The sequence below is a fragment of the Monodelphis domestica genome, chromosome 5, assembly GCF_027887165.1.
Source record: "Monodelphis domestica isolate mMonDom1 chromosome 5, mMonDom1.pri, whole genome shotgun sequence".
Classification (NCBI taxonomy): domain Eukaryota; kingdom Metazoa; phylum Chordata; class Mammalia; order Didelphimorphia; family Didelphidae; genus Monodelphis; species Monodelphis domestica.
The window spans coordinates 318,250,341-318,267,716 of NC_077231.1; the positions used below are offsets into that span (position 1 = coordinate 318,250,341).

At 43.6% G+C, this 17,376-nt stretch overlaps 1 long non-coding RNA gene across 1 annotated transcript in view; it reads left to right on the forward strand.

The window, feature by feature from the left end:
- The first annotated feature begins 13,132 nt into the window (after nt 1-13,132).
- The window catches only part of LOC107650219 (uncharacterized), a 70,021-nt gene continuing 65,777 nt past the window's right edge, over nt 13,133-17,376 (forward strand). Inside the window, exon 1 of the long non-coding RNA XR_008912537.1 lies at nt 13,133-15,603. This is a non-coding gene — a long non-coding RNA (uncharacterized LOC107650219). The remainder of the gene's footprint in view (nt 15,604-17,376) is intronic.

Sequence of the window (17,376 nt, forward strand, 5' to 3'; positions counted from 1 at the left end):
CAGCCACAGAGGAGACTCTTCTTCTTCGGGGAATGGGTCAGACTAGATGGCATCTGAGGCCACTCCTTACTGTCTGGTTCTGAGATTGTGGAGTTGTAAATTAGGCTGATCCTCACAGGAAGGTCACTAAGTTACAGGACTTTGGGAACTTCCAGGGATACGTTTTTAAAAATGGCAGCCATTCTTGTCTCCCCCCTTTCTAAGGAGGCTCTAGAGAATCCACCATTGGAAACAGTGGAACAAATTTAAAAAGGGGGCAGAATCAAAAAGCATACTTTGATGAGCTCATACTTACAGAATGAACTTGGGACATGAGTTAATATGAGTATTGACTTTGGAATGGGAGGAGGGATGTAATGTAGTTTGTTGCATCCAAATGGGAAGTCATTTTGGGGTATTGGAACAATATAGAAGAAATATTCCACTTAAAATCTAGCCAAGCTCTGCTCTTGGCCAAATGAAACTTGACTGTGCAACTGGAGATAGTCCCATGTATTTAATGGGCCCTCATTGTCTGAGCTAGATCCTTGTGAAATCTGAGATTCTTTTAATCGGTCTCAAAAAATGGAGTATTCTCTTGAATTGTACGAGTGACAGTAGACTTTTAGAATCATTATATAACCTCTAATTTCCCATGCAGTCTTCTGTTTTACAAGGAAAATCATGCTGGAGTCAAGATGGAAAGAATTTTCATGTCTTAAACTAACGCATGAGGTTCAAAGATGACTTCCCAACTATGAGACCTTATTAATGGTAGGAATAAGATATCTCCAGAGACTCGCAAAGAGATGCATGAGTACATTGAAGGACCCCAAGCCCATCAGGAACCAATTAAAATGCAAGCCATCCCCCCTTTCTGGCCATAAATGCCACTGCTTTTCTTGACTTGATTAAACCAGTTCCCAAGATACGAGGAGTTAAGCCAAAGAAGTTTTCATTCAATTTTCCTTCTCCCCGAAGACACTCTGCCTGCTGAATCAAAGCAAGCTAGATCCCACCAGGAGCCCAAGAGTTTTTAAAATGCTCCTCCTCTGGGAGAGTGAGGCTGGCTGAAGTTTCAGGACTCCAAATGTCAACCGTTACTCATCCCTTCTTTGGCGATCCTAAATGGGTATGCATTATAAACACGATTAAGAATTTGCTTCCTCCGATGGTTCCGGGAGCTTTGGCTTATTGTTGGCAAACCAGCTCTGGTCTTTGCAGAAGGCTGATTCACTTCATTTACTGGAATGCCACTATGTTGGTCCAAACCCTAGTTTCCATTTTGAATTGTAAGTCAGGGATACAATGCCGGCTGGTAAAGGTAGCATTGGCATCAACCTTGTTCTGTGTTGTTGTTGCTAGTATATGTCAAAATGGCTATTGTGTTCCCAGGGGAAGGGCGGTTGACAAACCACTTTCCAAATGATTTCGTGGCATTTAGAATGCAAATGCCCAGAAGTTGGCTAGGAATGCTTTCTGACCCCACAAGGGCGTTTGTGTTCCATCTGGTTTTCTGGGTTGCAATAATAGGGTCTGAATCAGAACTGGGCACTCATAGAATGGAAACTGAAATCCGTCAGAAAACCTTTACCGAAAACTTACTATGTTCCAGGTATTGGCAAAATCCTGGGGATGTAGACGCAGGAGCCACTTAGCCCCTGCCCTCGAGGAACTTCATTTGGAGTAGGGAGGCAATAACAAGTGCCCACATGTCAGGTAGACAATCTGACTGGAGGAGAGTACTGGGAGAGCTGGGGGACTGGGAAAGGCTCCATGGAAAAGGCCACATTGGACTTCAATCTCAAACGATGCCAGGGAGTCCAAAGGGTGCAGGGGAGAAGGGAGCTTATTCCAGATCCAGGGCCAGCTAGTGCAAAGGCATGGAGATGGCCAATGGAGACGCCACGGAGGTGGGATGGGGGGGTGTGTGGCTGATGATTTACATAGTAAATTAATGTGTAAGAAGATGGCAGCTCTAGGAAAGGACCTGCTAATGAAGAGATTTAAATGCTAAACAGGAATTTCTGTTTGATCTTAGAGATTCCAGAGAGCCTCTAGAGCTTATTGAGCAAAGAAGCAATGAGATCAGACCTGAGCTTTAGGAAAATCACTTTGGCCAGGGATTGAGTAAAGGCTCATTGGTTGTCCAGTCCAAACCTTAAGAATCCCTTCCATAGGAGCCATTAGGTGGCTCAGTGGATTGAGAGCCACAGAAGGTCCCATGTTCAAGCCTGGCCTCAGATACTTGCTAGCTGGAGACCCTGGGCAAGTCACTTAACCCCCATTGCTTAGCCTTTATTGCTCTTCTGCCTTGGAACCAATTAATACACAATATTGATTCTAAGATGGAAGGCGATGGTCTAAAAGAAAGAAAGAATCCCTTCGATAGCACCCCTGGGCAGCAATCATCTGCTCCTTGTTTGAAGGCTTCCGGGGGGGCGGGGTGAGCCAGGATCAGAGGAGCAGTTGTTTCCCCCCATGATTGCACAGCTGGTACGTGACAGAGCTGGTGTTCAAACCAAAGCTCAGTTTCCCCATCAGGGATCTTTTCTCAATAAAGGAGATGTATTTACAGTCAGTACACAGGCTTGATCTTGGAGGGGTTTTGTCTACTTTATTGCCTTTGTGCTGTGATCTGTCTTCTAGCAACAGTTCAGCACTCTTCCTCAGGCTTCTGTCTTTCCTGGGACACGGAATCCCAATGTTGTCCAGTTTGAAGATCTCGTTGAACACACGGTAACAGGCTCAACTACCTGAAACACCACTCACTGCTGACACAACCAGCAAGTTAATTTTCGGGTCTGAAAGGCAACATTTCTCTTTGATGGCTACTGAAAGCTCACATTAATTCAGCGAGCTCTCAAGTAAATAGCAGAAGCTTGCTGACGGGCCCCAGAGGCGATGCTGAGCCAGTTCTGGTAAGCTCTGGCCAATGGGTCTGAGAGTTGGGGAGGTTTTATTATAACTTGAGAGTTACATGTAAGAACGAATCTCAATTAAATGGACATCTGCCTCCCTTGACCTATGAGCTCTCATAGCCCAGATATCTTAGGAGGGGAGGATGCCCTACTCCATTGTTTAAAGGCATTAAACGTGGCGGTCCTGACTGACAGGCGTCTGACACCAGAGGCAATATGGGACTGGAGTAGGGTCATTCAGCAAGGTTTGTTAGGTGAAGCAACGGCAAAGGGGAGATCCCATGTGCAGAGAGTTAGCGAAGTGTCCCGACTGGATAGGGAGAGACAGAGTTTCTTACGGTCTGGGAAAGATGGGGTGTAGGGGGTGAGGTAACCTGGGATTCATCTCAGCGGTTGTTGGGGGGAGAAGCAGCTGGTTCCCATGAGCGTGTAGTTCTTGACACGGCACAGACCATCTAGGTTGCAAATACCGGTTTATTTAGGATCCATCAGGTCAAGGCACGAGAAGCTGCAGTTCTGCGGTTCCATCAGGTGCAGGGGAGGGGAAAGGGGGCTTCGACCTAGCAAAAAGAAGTACGAACAAACTAGTTTCTTAGTTTGGGCAGGAAGTGAGGACACGAAGTGTGTGAGCATGGGTTGGGGATGCTCAGTCTCACCCTGTTGGAAGGCTTAGACCAAACAGTGAGCTACAGCTAGAACTGCCAGACAGCCTAGCCTGGAGAGAGCATCAGCCAAGCTCTTGAAAGGAAGTGGCTTGGGGCTGAGGGCTCTCATCTTCTCCCCCTTGTCCTTGTAGCCTTCGGAAGGTGGGAAGACTCGGGCCTTTCCCTTGGCATCTGTGCAGGGGGCAGGAAGGAGCAGTGGTTCACAGCAGAGACCACCTCGGAAGTCAAGGAGACACTGAGGAAGGCACATTCAGGGTCTGATGGGGAGACCAGCAGAAGCTACCCTGTGCCTGAAGGAGACTTCAGGAGGGTCCCAGAAAGGGGAGGAAAGGACCAGCCTCTTGCAGCGAGGAGCTGCCCTCTTGGCTTCATCATGTTCCTCTGTTTGGTCCCATTTTCCCCTGGCCTCCCAATGTGAGTGTGTGAGTGTGTGTGTGTGTGTGCGCGCACACACACACACACACACACACACACACACACACACAGGAGAAAGCAATTTCCTCAAGAGCATTTGGCTGGCCACGGGGCATGATGGGACTTGGGGCAGCTCGTTTGACTTCGGTCGCTCTCCTATGTCCCCTGCCCTGAACACCCGGGATGCCATGTAGACTCATCACCTCCCCTTTTGAGCCTCGGTCTCTTCATCTGCCCCATGAAGAGGCTGGACCAGATGGTCTCTAAGCTCATCCTTTTCTTCATCTTGCCTTTCCCGTCCTCTGATATAGCATTCAATAATTCCAGGTCTTGTTCAAGGTGCTCGCTTAACTCTGGCTGGTATGTGAAAATCCAGGAAGCGCTTCTTCTACTTCATCCCCCTTTACCAGATTATTCGTTAGAGGAGGGGAATCCAAACCAAAGACTAAGGTGCATCCTGCTAGGCCGTTGTCTGTACTTTATCATCGTTCCACGATTTTCCGGAATCTTCTACTCCATCTTGTCAGAGTCTCGTGACATGGCCATGGTCCCAGGAACAGAACCCTGACTTTGTGGGCTCCAAGTCCAGCCCCCTCTGCACCAACTACTTCAGGCTTCCTCTCCTAGGTGGAAGCTTGAAAAAAAAAAACATTTGTGAAGACCAGAATGACTTGGCGCTTGGTGTAGACGTTCGCACCTCACGCCTGCACTCTGTTCCATTGTCTTCTCTCTGTGGAGCCTCTCACTTAGGAAGGTTCCCAATCCCAGCAGTTCCCAGCAGATGTCCTTCTAAGGCAAGTCTCTGTATGAGTTGGCAGCACCGCCTCTTTACTGGAATAAGGAGTGGGAGCCTGCCTTAGCCCTTCACACAGGCTAAGGAGGACTTGGGAACCATCTCTTACAGGCTGAGAATCATGTCAGTGGAGGGAAGGCTGGACACAGAGGCTGAGGTTCTGGGTTTGAAACCTGCCACAGAGGCTTCCCAGGTATGGAACTGTGAATAAGTCGCATCAACGCTTTGTAAAATGGGGTCTTGGTATTTCCTTCTATCTGGGGTTACTGTGAGGAAAGAGTTTCTGAAAATGAGTCCTTCCTTTTCTCCCTGTTCCCAATGGCTCTGGCTCCACACATACTGGGGATATGGAGCCTTTGGAGGAAGATGTGGTCTTGTGCTTCCAGCGATGCTGGTCTGGAGCAGCCGGGTCTTTCCAAAGCTGCGAAGGGATGGAGGTGCCATTAGGACATGGAAATAATGGCTCTCTCCTTGTCACAAATCTTACGCCACAGGCACCTGCAGCTCCCGTGCTGCTTCCCCTTGAAGGACGGTGGAAAGGGCTAGACTTGGTGGCAGGAAGACTCCACCCAGGAGCTGATCTGAGTGAGGCTGGGCAGCTTCCTTCACCTCCACCAGCTTCCGTTTCTCCATCTGAGAGGGAGGACGAGCTCATTGGGGAGGTGTTCTCGCCTCTCCTTTGATCTCTAGCTCGCTCCTCCAGATCCAGCAGACAGTAAATGCCTAAATGCTCGCCCATCAAACCATACCAAGAAATAACATCTGCAGCCCGAAAGCACTCTGTTTTCCCTAGCTGGAGTCTGCGAGAAAACCAGTGGCTCATGTTTAAGTCACTTAAACTCTGTGCAGCAAGCTATTCACAGGACTTCATTAGAGCCTTTCTATCCTGGACACATGGGTGCTGCAAGTATTACCATCCCTGTTTTGGAGGCAAGAAGCCCGAGGCTCGGAGAGTTAGAAGAATTTACTCAGGATCATGTAGAATCACACCATTGAGAGCTTCCTGGGTTATGAGCGACCATCTAGTTCCAGTGCCCACAATAACATACCTGATGAGCTTCTTCTTGAATACATCCAAGGAGAGGGAACCCTCCAACTCCCCAACGTAGGATGTTCCACTTTTGGAGAGCTCTTGATGGTTACACACAGCTAATGCTTCTTGAAGGTGGGATTTGAACCCGGGATGTCCTCTTTTTAAGTCTAGCACTCTCTCTGCTTGGCTCTGAGAACTTAGAAAAGAGACCCAGGGACTTTTATTAAGCAATCAATTAGTCACCAAGAATTTATGAAGCACCTACTATGTGCCACTTAGTATGCTTAAAAACAATTATCTGTAAAGAGAAAGGGAAGAACATGATGGGAAGGTCTCTTGCTCCTTTAGGCTCAGTCTGTGTACCCTTGAAGACTCTTTATCAGGTCTGGCTGAAACAATGAATCCCCAGGTGGCCACCCTGGGGTGCTTGGCTCCTATCCACCTTCCATTTTAGTGTAAAAGCCATCCGGGATGGGATGGGGTAGAGGAATGCTTGACAATTCAGATTTTCCAGTAAGTGTGACTCATGTCTGACCTAACAAATTTCATCAGGCTTATGTCAAGGCAGTAAGATAAATGGATACCTCTGGAGGACTTTATTGTTTTGTGTTTCTAGAATTCTGGCCAAAGGAAAGACCCTGAGACCACACTTATGGCCTCCCCCAGTATTTTGTTTGTTTGTTTAGACTTGCTGTCCATGTGTCCAGGATAGAAAGGCTCTAAACAAGGCATACTTGGGGGAGCGGAAGGTGGGGAGGAACAGAGGCTCTTTTCAAGGGAGCAGGGATGAGGCTTCCTTCAGTACCAGCCTCAATTTCTCCCTGTGTAAATCAGGAGTTTTCAGTAACATTCTGTGGAGCTCCTACCAGAAGTATGTGGAGGTTGCTGCTTCCCTTTCCGGTTTAGTCTTGCAAAGGGCAGGGAAGGGAACTGGCCCTGCTACCATCTAACCAATGAAGGCATCCCTGATGAAGACTCTCTCCGTAACTTTTCATTGTCTAATCCTGTCAAGCCCTGTGGGACCCCAGAACGCGCTACCCTCCACCATCTCTTGAAGTCTGGCCGAGCTCAGTTCATTGCTTCCATGACGCTCTCTACCCATCTCATCCTCTGCCTTCCTCTTCTCCTCTTGCCTTAGATCTTTCCCAATGTCAAGACCTTTTCCCATGACTCTTCTCTTTATGTGGCCAAAGTATTGGAACTTCAGCTTCAGGATTTCCTTAAATACTGATTGATTCACTATCTAAAGGCCTCTCAAAAGTCTTCTCCACCACTGCATTTTGAAAGCATGGACTCTGGGCTGCCTGGCTTTCCGCAGAGCCCAGCTCTCAGAGCCATACTAATATTACAACTGGAAAAATCATAGCATTGATTGGATGGACCTTTATCAGTCAGGTGACCTCTCAGCTTCTTCATACGTGGTCCAGATTTGCCCTAGTTCTTTCCAAACTGCATGCATCTTTTAATGTCATGGCTGTAGTCACTCTACAGGGGTTGTTGAGCCCAAGAATACAAAACAACAGGAATTAAAGGTTAAAAATCCCTGACAAGTTATAGTCTTAGAGAATTCCTTGGGGATCCAAGGGGCTATTTGACTTGTCCAGGGTAACATATGCATATGTATCAGAGATGAGTGTGGAATTCAGATCCAATTTGTAAAGAAATTTAGCTTCAAAAGAGAAGATGAGCTGGTATTTTGGTAGAGGAGAGGGATAATATAAATGGCCCATGCCACAAGGAAGGTCCCCAGCACCCTGGAGAGATCCCTTAGAGGAGGACACTGCTGAGACCAGATGGAGGAGATCACAGATATATTGAAGAGTTGGAATTTCTCCAACTCCAATACTTTGAATATAGTAGTCACTTGACAAACACTTACTGAATTGGACAGAAGGGAGAGTGTTGGAAATGGATATCTTTAAGAATAACCTTTTAATATATAATAGCATCCTTTGAGAAGGCCAACAAACACCAGGAATTCAATCAATTCCCACTGATGACTTTATCTTCCATACTATTGAGAGTAGCAACAGACCATGAAAATCCCCCAAATTAGCCAACCATTTAGCATTTAGTACTGAAACATTGGTAAACAAGCAACGTCTCCTTTGAGTTATTCTGCTGCTGCCTATTTTCAGTGTAGATAATTTGGTAGAATGCAAACTCATTGAAAGAAAAGACCACTTAGTTTTTGTCTTTGGGTAGTCAGGTTTGGGGACTGACTGGCATCCCAGCTTGGTAATTGAGAGGGGCACACATTTCCCTTCAGCACCGATGGGAAATTTGGGGCCATTGCGGCCTTTAAGTTGGAAGGAAGATGACTCCTAGAGAAGAGTTCTTAAGGGGATGCAAGTAGTCTTTTAGAGAAGGATGAAAATTTTAGGAGCTGAGCAGAAGTTGGGAGAAGACAGTGTGCTCATTCCTTGCTCTTAGGTCATCTCTTTTATCCCACGTGCGCCATTTTAAGCGCTCCTGAGAATAAGTCAAGTCTACTTTTGGGATCAAAGACCTCATAAGGCTCAAATCATTTTCAGGGCTTAGAAGGAATACTTGACCCTCTGAATTACAAATGCCAGGCAGTCCCCAGTTCTCTATTGCACGCATATCTGTGGAGCCTCCATCATAGGAGATGTTTTAAGAGATGCTTGATGAATGAATGGATAAATGAGACTGGCAAGTGTAGTTGGCTAATTCTGTTTTTTTCCTTATGAATAAATGTTTTCTCTATTTGGCAGGAAAACACTATCAAATTCTTCATTCTCCAAATATCCCTTCTGAAAATCTTCTGAGCCCCAGGGCAAGGTGTATTTGATGAGGAATGAAATGCATGTATGACTTGGCCCAGCCAATTTGGACGCCTTCGTTTCTACCTTTCCTTCTTCCCTTCAGGCTGTCCCTGATCATCCCTCCCAATTTGGGAGGCAAAAAGCATTTGACTAGCTTTGCCATGGTCTACTTTGTTTGTTTCTTTTTTTTTACAAATAAGTTGAGTTTCATATGGCTGCCATTATACGTAGTTTAAAATGAAGGATTTGAGGCCCCATTGAGGTCCCAAAGCATCTCCACCGTCATTGCTATAATTTTATTGTTAGTGATTCACTCCTTTGTAGTCATCAGGACTTTTTCTAGATGGGAATATTTCTCAAGGAGGTAACATGTTCTGGCCTTGATGAGCCCCTTTAGATTGTCATCAGATAGTTTTCCTTTGGTGATGGAAGCCCAAGCACTGTAGCTGTGCAGAAAGACGACACATCATTGAAAGGGCTAGGAAAAAAAATAGAACAAAACTAAAGGGCCAAAGGGGATGGAGGACAGTTTCCTTATTTCAGAAATATTCTTGGGACCAGCCTTAATCACCGGTACTTGTCCAGAAGCAGACACATATCTAGATTTTTCTCATTTGGAAGGACTTAATTGATTTTGTTTAACTTGAAATGTCTGTTTCTTCTCAAAAGAGTGCACAGATGTCTGTAGGAGGAGGCAGTGCCATTTTGTGGGGCAGAGGTGGCCCAAGTGATATACTCATGCACAGTTCTGACTGGGTCGCTTTCTTGCTCCATAAAAATGATGATGATGATGATGGAGAGGAGGAGGAGGAGGAGGAAGAGGAGGAGAGCTAACATTTCTTCAGCATTTGGGTTTACAAAATGCTTCACATGCATTTGAACCTCATGACAGTTGTATTATTGTCCTCATTGTTCAGAGAAAGAAACTAGGTCCAGAGAGTTTAAGTGAAGGCCTGGGCCACATAGCTAGTTGGTGTCAGCTCTGGTGGCTCCCCAGTATTTCTAGGACCAAGTACAAATCCCTCAGTCTATCATTTCAAGTCCTTCACAATCTGGTTTCAGTCTGCCTTTCCAGATTGATTTCCCATTGACTTTGCTATGTGTGTGTGCCACAATCTAGCCAGGCTCTCCTTCCATCCAGTTGTTTCCTTCCATCTCCAGTTGGCATGCCTTTGCACAGAGTATCTCCCATGCCTGGGGTCAATTCCTCTCTCACCTTCATCTCATTGAGTCTCGATTTTCCTTCAAATCTCATCCTGAGCCTCACATCCTACAAGAAACTTGGTTTGATCTCCCTAACTGCCAGGCTTCAAATTATATCACATTTAAGCTTTGTATATTTGTCATTATTTATATCTATCCACGAAGTTTCACCCAAATGGAATGCTTTCTTTGAAAGGAGGGACTATTTATTTTCTGTCTCCATCATCCCAGCATTTCTGACAGTACCTGGCACAGACCAGGTGCTTAATAAGTGCTTGCTTAGTTGTTGAATAAATAGAGGGATGGATCAATAGATGATTGGATGGATGGATGGATGGATGGATGGATGGATGGATGCTGGATTTAGAGTCAGAGGAACAAGTTGAGTGTTTAAAACCTGTCTCCATCCCTCCCTAGCTGTGGGCTTTTGGGAAAATCACCCTCCCTGCTTCTTAGATTCTTTTTTCTATAAAACGAGGAAATTGGACTCATTGATTGCTGAGGTCCCTTCCAGTCTAATATCTATAAAACTAAGAAAGATTAAGTTATCTGTTTTAAGGTCATACATAAGTAAAGTGAGCGATGAGAATGTATGTAAGTCCTCTAATGCCAAATCCAACTTAATCCAATCTGGCCTCTTCCATTTCCCCTCAGCATTTATCACCCAGAGTTTCTGATACATTTCCCCCCATTCTACCAGAATGTTTTATGTTTTTGTTTGTTTGCTTTTCCATTCCCCGCCACACCCCCTCCCCCCCCCCCCAAATGGTAATGGCTGGTATAATCAGCCTAAGAATATTGGTGTGGAACTAGAACAGTTTATCAGTCAATCAACCACCACTGCATTTTTTAGGTTCTTGCCAAATGCCAGCTTACAGTTTTGGGCACTGAGGACACAAAGAGAAAATGAAAGAGTCTTTGACCTCAAGGAGCTGATATTTTATGTAATCTACCTCACTCAAAATAAGCTAGATTCTGTAAGAACCATATTTCTGCCTTTATTCATTTCAAATGAAAGAAATAAAATTGCAGTGGGTGTGCAAAATTCTTAGTGTAGAAAATGCCTCTTTCAGGGGAAGAGGCTTATTATACACATCAGCCCGATGGCTATTTTCCTTTGCTTAATCTTCCTTTTGAAACATCTGGGTAGATGAGGTCCCCAAGCAACTCTTTGCTCATCACAAACAGGGCTGATTCTTTGATTTCTGTGATAAGATGCCAGAATTTTGTCTTTGTCTCTTTCCTTTTGGGGAAGATTTTTTTTGGGGGGGGGACTGAGCTACAATAACCTCACAAAGCATGATTTCATTTATTGTTTTTGGGTGGTTGTACAGAGCAGGAAAATTGAAATTGATGGGGTTGACCCCTATCTCTCCTCCCCAAACATCTAACAGAATGAGCTCAGAGAGCCTGGGACTGAGAAAAATAGCAAGTTGGTGTAGAAAGAGTATGAATTCTAGAGTCAGGAGGCCAGAAAATCTCCTCCAAATTAGCCATTAATCAGTGGTGTACCTTTGGACATGCCACTTCCTTTCTACTGCCTCAGTTTCCTTATCTGTGAAAATATGAGTTGGGCTTAATAATCTCTAAGACACTTTTCTAGAGTTAAGGAAAAGTAGAAAGCAACACTGTTTGATTTCTCTCTTTCTGTCTGTCTCTGCCTGTGTCTCTTTTGTGTTTCTCAGTCTGTCTCTTTCTCATTGTCTTTCTGTCTCTGTTTCTATCTCTCTTTTTGCTGTACTAAATTTCTTGAATCTTCTTAAAGGTAAAAATTCAGTTGAAATTGCTTTGATTTTCCCCTCCTTTCTTATTTATCTATTGTTCTAAGTCACCTTAATGCACTTGTTCATAAATCCAATGAACATTTAACTTGTTTATTTGCTCCAAGATGGAGGAGATGACCCCCAAAGTGGCAAAGTCACTTTAAAATAATTTATTTATTTATTTAGAATATTTTTTTTCCATGGTTACATGATTCATGTTCTTTCCCTCCCCTTTCCCCCGCCCCTGAGCTGACAAGCTCACTGGGTTATACACATATCATTGTTCAAAACCTATTTCCATGTTATTCATATTTACAATAGAGTGATCCTTTAAAGCCAAAATCCCCAATCATTTCCCCATCAAATGACGTGATCCTATGTTTTTCTTCTACATTTCTGCTCCCACAGTTCTTTCTCTGGATTTGGATACATTCTTTCTCCTAAATCCCTCAAGATTATCTAGGGTCATTGCATTGCTGCTAGTAGCAAAGTCAGTTACATTTGATCGTGCTACAATGTATCCATCTCTGGGTACACTATTCTCCTGGGTCTCCTCCTTTCGCTCTGCATCAATTCCTTGAGGTCTTTCCAGTTCACATGGAATCCCTCTAGTTCATTATTCCTTTGAGCACAATAGTATTCCATCACCAACAGATGCCACAATGTGTTCAGCCATTTCCCATTCAAAGGACACCCCCTCATTTTCCAATTTTTTGCCACCACAAAGAGCAAGGCTATAAAAATTTTTGTACAAGTCTTTTTCCTAATGATCCCTTTGGGGTACAAACCCATCAGTGGTATGGCTGGATCAAAGGGCATGTATTCTTTTAAAGCCCTTTGGGTATCATTTCAAATGTGGGAGTCACTTGACTACACACATAAGAATACAGTTCTTACTGTATATAGTTTCCACTTTCCTATTCAATTGGTCTTTCCTTAAAGGCTTTCTTGTAATTTCCTAGGAAACTTGGGGATGATTAGCATCTAACTGAGGGGCAGCTAGGTGATACAGTAGATAGAGCCCAGGTTATGGAGTCAGGAAGAGTTCAAATCCAGATGCTTACTAGCTGTACAACCCTGGGTAAGTAATTTCATCCCTATTTGCCTTAGTTTTCTCATCTATTAAATAGGAATAATAATAACACCTGCTTCCTAGCATTGTTGGGAGGATTAAAATGAGAAAATATTATTCATGGTACATTGCAGGTGCTCTTATTTTCTAGAACTGAGACTACCAGTCATACTAATATTGGGATTCTAGGCTGGTTGTTTTCTTTCAAAGCTTCCTCTCTTCTCCTGATGCTCCTGACACATATTTATTTTTGAAATGAGATCCAGTTAAAATTATTTTTTTTTGAGAATTTCCATAACCTCTTTTTGGAGCCATTGGGAAGCCCGAGGGTTTCATAGAACCAGTGTCAGAAAGAATCACTTGTTTGAAGTGGCTTTGGATGTCTATGTTTCTAATTATATTTATTTGCAAACTTTTCCATCACATTGCTGGCACTCCAGAACCTAGGGTTGAGGTGTGGGGGAGGGTAAGCACATGATCGTACCAGTGGGTAGAAGAGTCTCATTGCCAGGTGTCCCTATCTCAGTCTGCCCTAGCTTTTGGATCCCTGATAAAGTAGTACCACCTCCCCTGGGAAAAGGGGAGAAGTGAAGTGGGGCTTGACAATCCATACTTGTCATAATAAAGGGTGCCCATTTTGTAGAAGACATTAATAAACTGGAGCATGACCTGAGGAGGTTGGCAAAGATGGGGAGAGGACTGAAGACCAAGGAATAGGATGATCTGTTACAGTGCTTAGGGATGTTTAGAAGAGAATCTGTAGGTAGGATTCCATAACTGTCTTTAAGAATTTGAAGGACAGAACCAGGAGCAATGGATGAGAGTTACCTAGAGGACAGTTTCTGCTCCAGTTAAGAAATTATTTCCTGACACCCAGAACTGTTCAAATGTGGAATGGGCTGGCTGGGGACATAGTACATTTCTTTGCCTTGGGGGTCTTTGAGCAGACTGGATGGCTGCTTGGCCAGAATGTTTTCTAATAGAGATTTCTATACAACTGAAAACCAGATATCCCCCATCTCCCTCCAGTAAAACTTCCCTTTTTATGTCCAAGATTCTTCCAGCCAGTTAACTCCCCGAGTGAGTCATCTTTCACTCTTTTGCCTTCCTGTACCTCATAGTTATCCACTCATTGATTCTTCCTACACAAGAACTGGCATATCCATGCTCTTCGCTCCACTCATACATCATCCTCTTTCAAACTCATCTCCTCTTACCTAGGTAACTGCAACAGTATCCTATTTATTCTCCCCAAATCTATCTTCTATGTGTCCAACTTCTCAGCTTAAGTATGCTCAGTGATTGCCTCTAGGACACAGTCCAAAGTCTTCAGTTTGGCACGAAAGCCATCCACAATTTCCCTTTCTGATCTTTTCTCCTATTATAGCACTTCACTATCTCTTTTTCCAAGAAAACTGGCCTGCTAACTGATCCCTAGATCATCGTCCTATCTCTTACTTGTCTTTTCATAGGCTATTCCTGCCGCCTGGAATTTTCTACCTCCTTATTCCCAGCTGGGAGAATCTTTAGCTGCCTTTATGCTTAGCTCCTTTGCTGTCTACTTCCTATGAGAAGCTTTCTGTGACAGCATTGTTCATTAGGATTCTCTCTCCTCCCATTATCATCTACAGATTCATCTTTTTCCATGTAGTGCATCCCCAGCTGACTGGAAGTTCCTTGAAGGCAGAGGCCTTTTATCATTTTCTTTTTGTATCCCTCCCACCAAGCATCATACCTTCCATAGAGTAGACTCCTGATAAATGCTATGTGGATTGGATCACGAGAGCATTGTTTCCAAGCTGGAAGTGATTTTACAGACATTGGATCTAACAGGAACTTTTTCATTTTATAGATAAGGATACTGAGACAGATATAAGAAGTGACTAGGGTCACTCATCTAGGAAGCAGGGTTTGACCCTGAGGTCTTGACCTCAAATCCAGGGCTCTATAAGTGTATCTTATGAACTCTGAAGGCCTTCCTAGCTCTGAAACTTTGTTTGGTTTCTGTTGTATATTCAATACATTATAGATTACACATAAAACAGTTCCATCACTCTTCTACATCCAGAAGGCACCTGTAAATGATATATTTAAACTGCACTAAATTTCTGCCCATCTGATAACAATTCACCAAACTATGTCATCCATGATGACAATAGCTAATGAGTGTGTGTACAACTATCTCTGTTTTACAGATGAGGAAGCTGAGGCTCAGAATGCCTGTGACTTGCCTTAAGGGATGGGAGCCAAGATTCTGTAATCCAATCTAGTGTCTTTCCCACTATGACATGCTTCCCCTCAGTCATTCGGATGTATGCTTTGGAAATACGATTGCTTTTCTTTTTCTTTTTCTAATTGACTTGACCAAGTTGAGTCATACTCCTCAAGAGAGCTGCCATTTTTATGGAGCCTTCTTGGGAACAATAGGATTTGGTGGTTGGGAAGGATTCCACTTTCGTTCAAAATGAGTATCAGGGTTTATGGACAGTATTAGGGGACCAAGATGGGACCACTGACCAGTGACAAAAAGAGAACTTGGCTGCCTAGAGAAAGCAGAGAGTTCCAGGGGACGGCTTGCAAACAGCCTACCCACTAAGAGGTTAGAAGCTTGCCTGCTAAGTCATGAAATAGTGGGCATGGGCATGAACATCATTCATTTACCATTAGGGAAACGGTTCTAGAGCTGCCTGCGCATCTGTGGAACACTGTAGTTACTAGATGACACCCAGTTACCTTCAAATGAAGTCTCAAAGAAGAAGGAAGAAGGAAGTCTGGAGATGCTATTATTCCTGAGGCTGTGAACAACCTAGAGGGAAAAAAGACCCAAGACAAAGATCCTATTCCAGGCTGGCTGTAGGATGCCCCCTGGCTGGTTACTGGTGATGGAACCTAATGGGGATGTGGCTTATCAGCTGGGTGTCCTCTTCTCCTCTACCTGTGCCACATTCTCCCAGTAGATGATGTCATTCTAGAGGTAAAGGCATTTTCTCTCACAGTTTTCAATAGTCATGTTTTTTTTTTAAAATATATTTTATTTGATCATTTCCAAGCATTATTCGTTAAAGACATAGATAATTTTCTTTTCCTCCCCCCCCCACCCCCCATAGCCAACGTGTAAGTCCACTGGGCATTAGATGTTTTCTTGATTTGAACCCATTGCTTTGTTGATAGTATTTGCATTAGAGTGTTCATTTAGAGTCTATCCTCTGTCATGTCCCCTCAACCTCTGTATTCAGGCAGTTGCTTTTTCTCGGTGTTTCCACTCCCATAGTTTATCCTTTGCTTATGAATGGTGTTTTTTTCTCCTGGGTCCCTGCAAGTTGTTCAGGGACATTACACCACCACTAATGGAGAAGTCCATTACGTTCGATTATACCACAGTGTATTAGTCTCTGTGTACAATGTTCTCCTGGTTCTGCTCCTCTCGCTCTGCATCACTTCCTGGAGGTTGTTCCAGTCTCCATGGAACTTCTCCACTTTATTATTCCTTTTAGCACAATAGTATTCCATCACCAACATATACCATAGTTTGTTCAGCCATTCCCCAATTGATGGGCATCCCCTCGTTTTCCAGTTTTTGGCCACCACAAAGAGCGCAGCTATGAATATTTTTGTACAAGTCTTTGTGTCCATTATCTCTTTGGGGTACAGACCCAGCAGTGCTATGGCTGGGTCAAAGGGTAGATATTCTTTTGTTGCTCTTTGGGCATAGTTCCAAATTGCCCTCCAGAATGGTTGGATCATTTCACAGCTCCACCAGCAATGAATTAATGTCCCTATTTTGCCACATCCCCTCCAGCATTCATTACTTTCCTTTGCTGTTATGTTAGCCAATCTGCTAGGTGTGAGGTGATACCTCAGAGTTGTTTTGATTTGCATCTCTCTGATTATAAGAGATGTAGAACACTTTTTCATGTGCTTATTAATAGTTTTGATTTCTTTATCTGAAAACTGCCTATCCATTTCCCTTGCCCATTTATCAATTGGAGAATGGCTTGATTTTTTGTACAATTGATTTAGCTCATTATAAATATGAGTAATTAAACCTTTGTCAGAGGTTTCTATGAAGATTTTTTCCCAATTTGTTGTTTCCCTTCTGATTTTAGTTACATTGGTTTTGTTTGTACAAAAGCTTTTTAGTTTGATGTAGTCAAAATTATTTATTTTACATTTTGTGATTCTTTCTATATCATGCTTGGTTTTAAAGCCTTTCCCCTCCCAAAGGTCTGACATGTATACTATTCTATGTTTACCCAATTTACTTATGGTTTCCTTCTTTATGTTTAAGTCACTCACCCATTTTGAATTTATCTTGGTGTAGGGTGTGAGGTGTTGATCTATTCCTAGTCTCTCCCACACTGTCTTCCAATTTTCCCAGCAGTTTTTATCGAATAGTGGATTTTTGTCCCAAAAGCTGGGATCTTTGGGTTTATCGTATACTGTCTTGCTGAGGTCGCTTTCCCCCAGTCTATTCCACTGATCTTCCTTTCTGTTTCTTAGCCAGTACCAAATTGTTTTGATGACTGCTGCTTTGTAATATAGTTTTAGGTCAGGGACTGCAAGGCCCCCATCATGTGTGTTTTTTTTTCATTATTTCCCTGGATATCCTTGATCTTTTGTTCTTCCAAATGAACTTTGTTATAGTTTTTTCTAAATCAGTGAAGAAGTATTTTGGTAGTTCAATGGGTATGGCACTAAATAGATAAATAAGTTTGGGTAGGATGGTCATTTTTATTATATTGGCTCG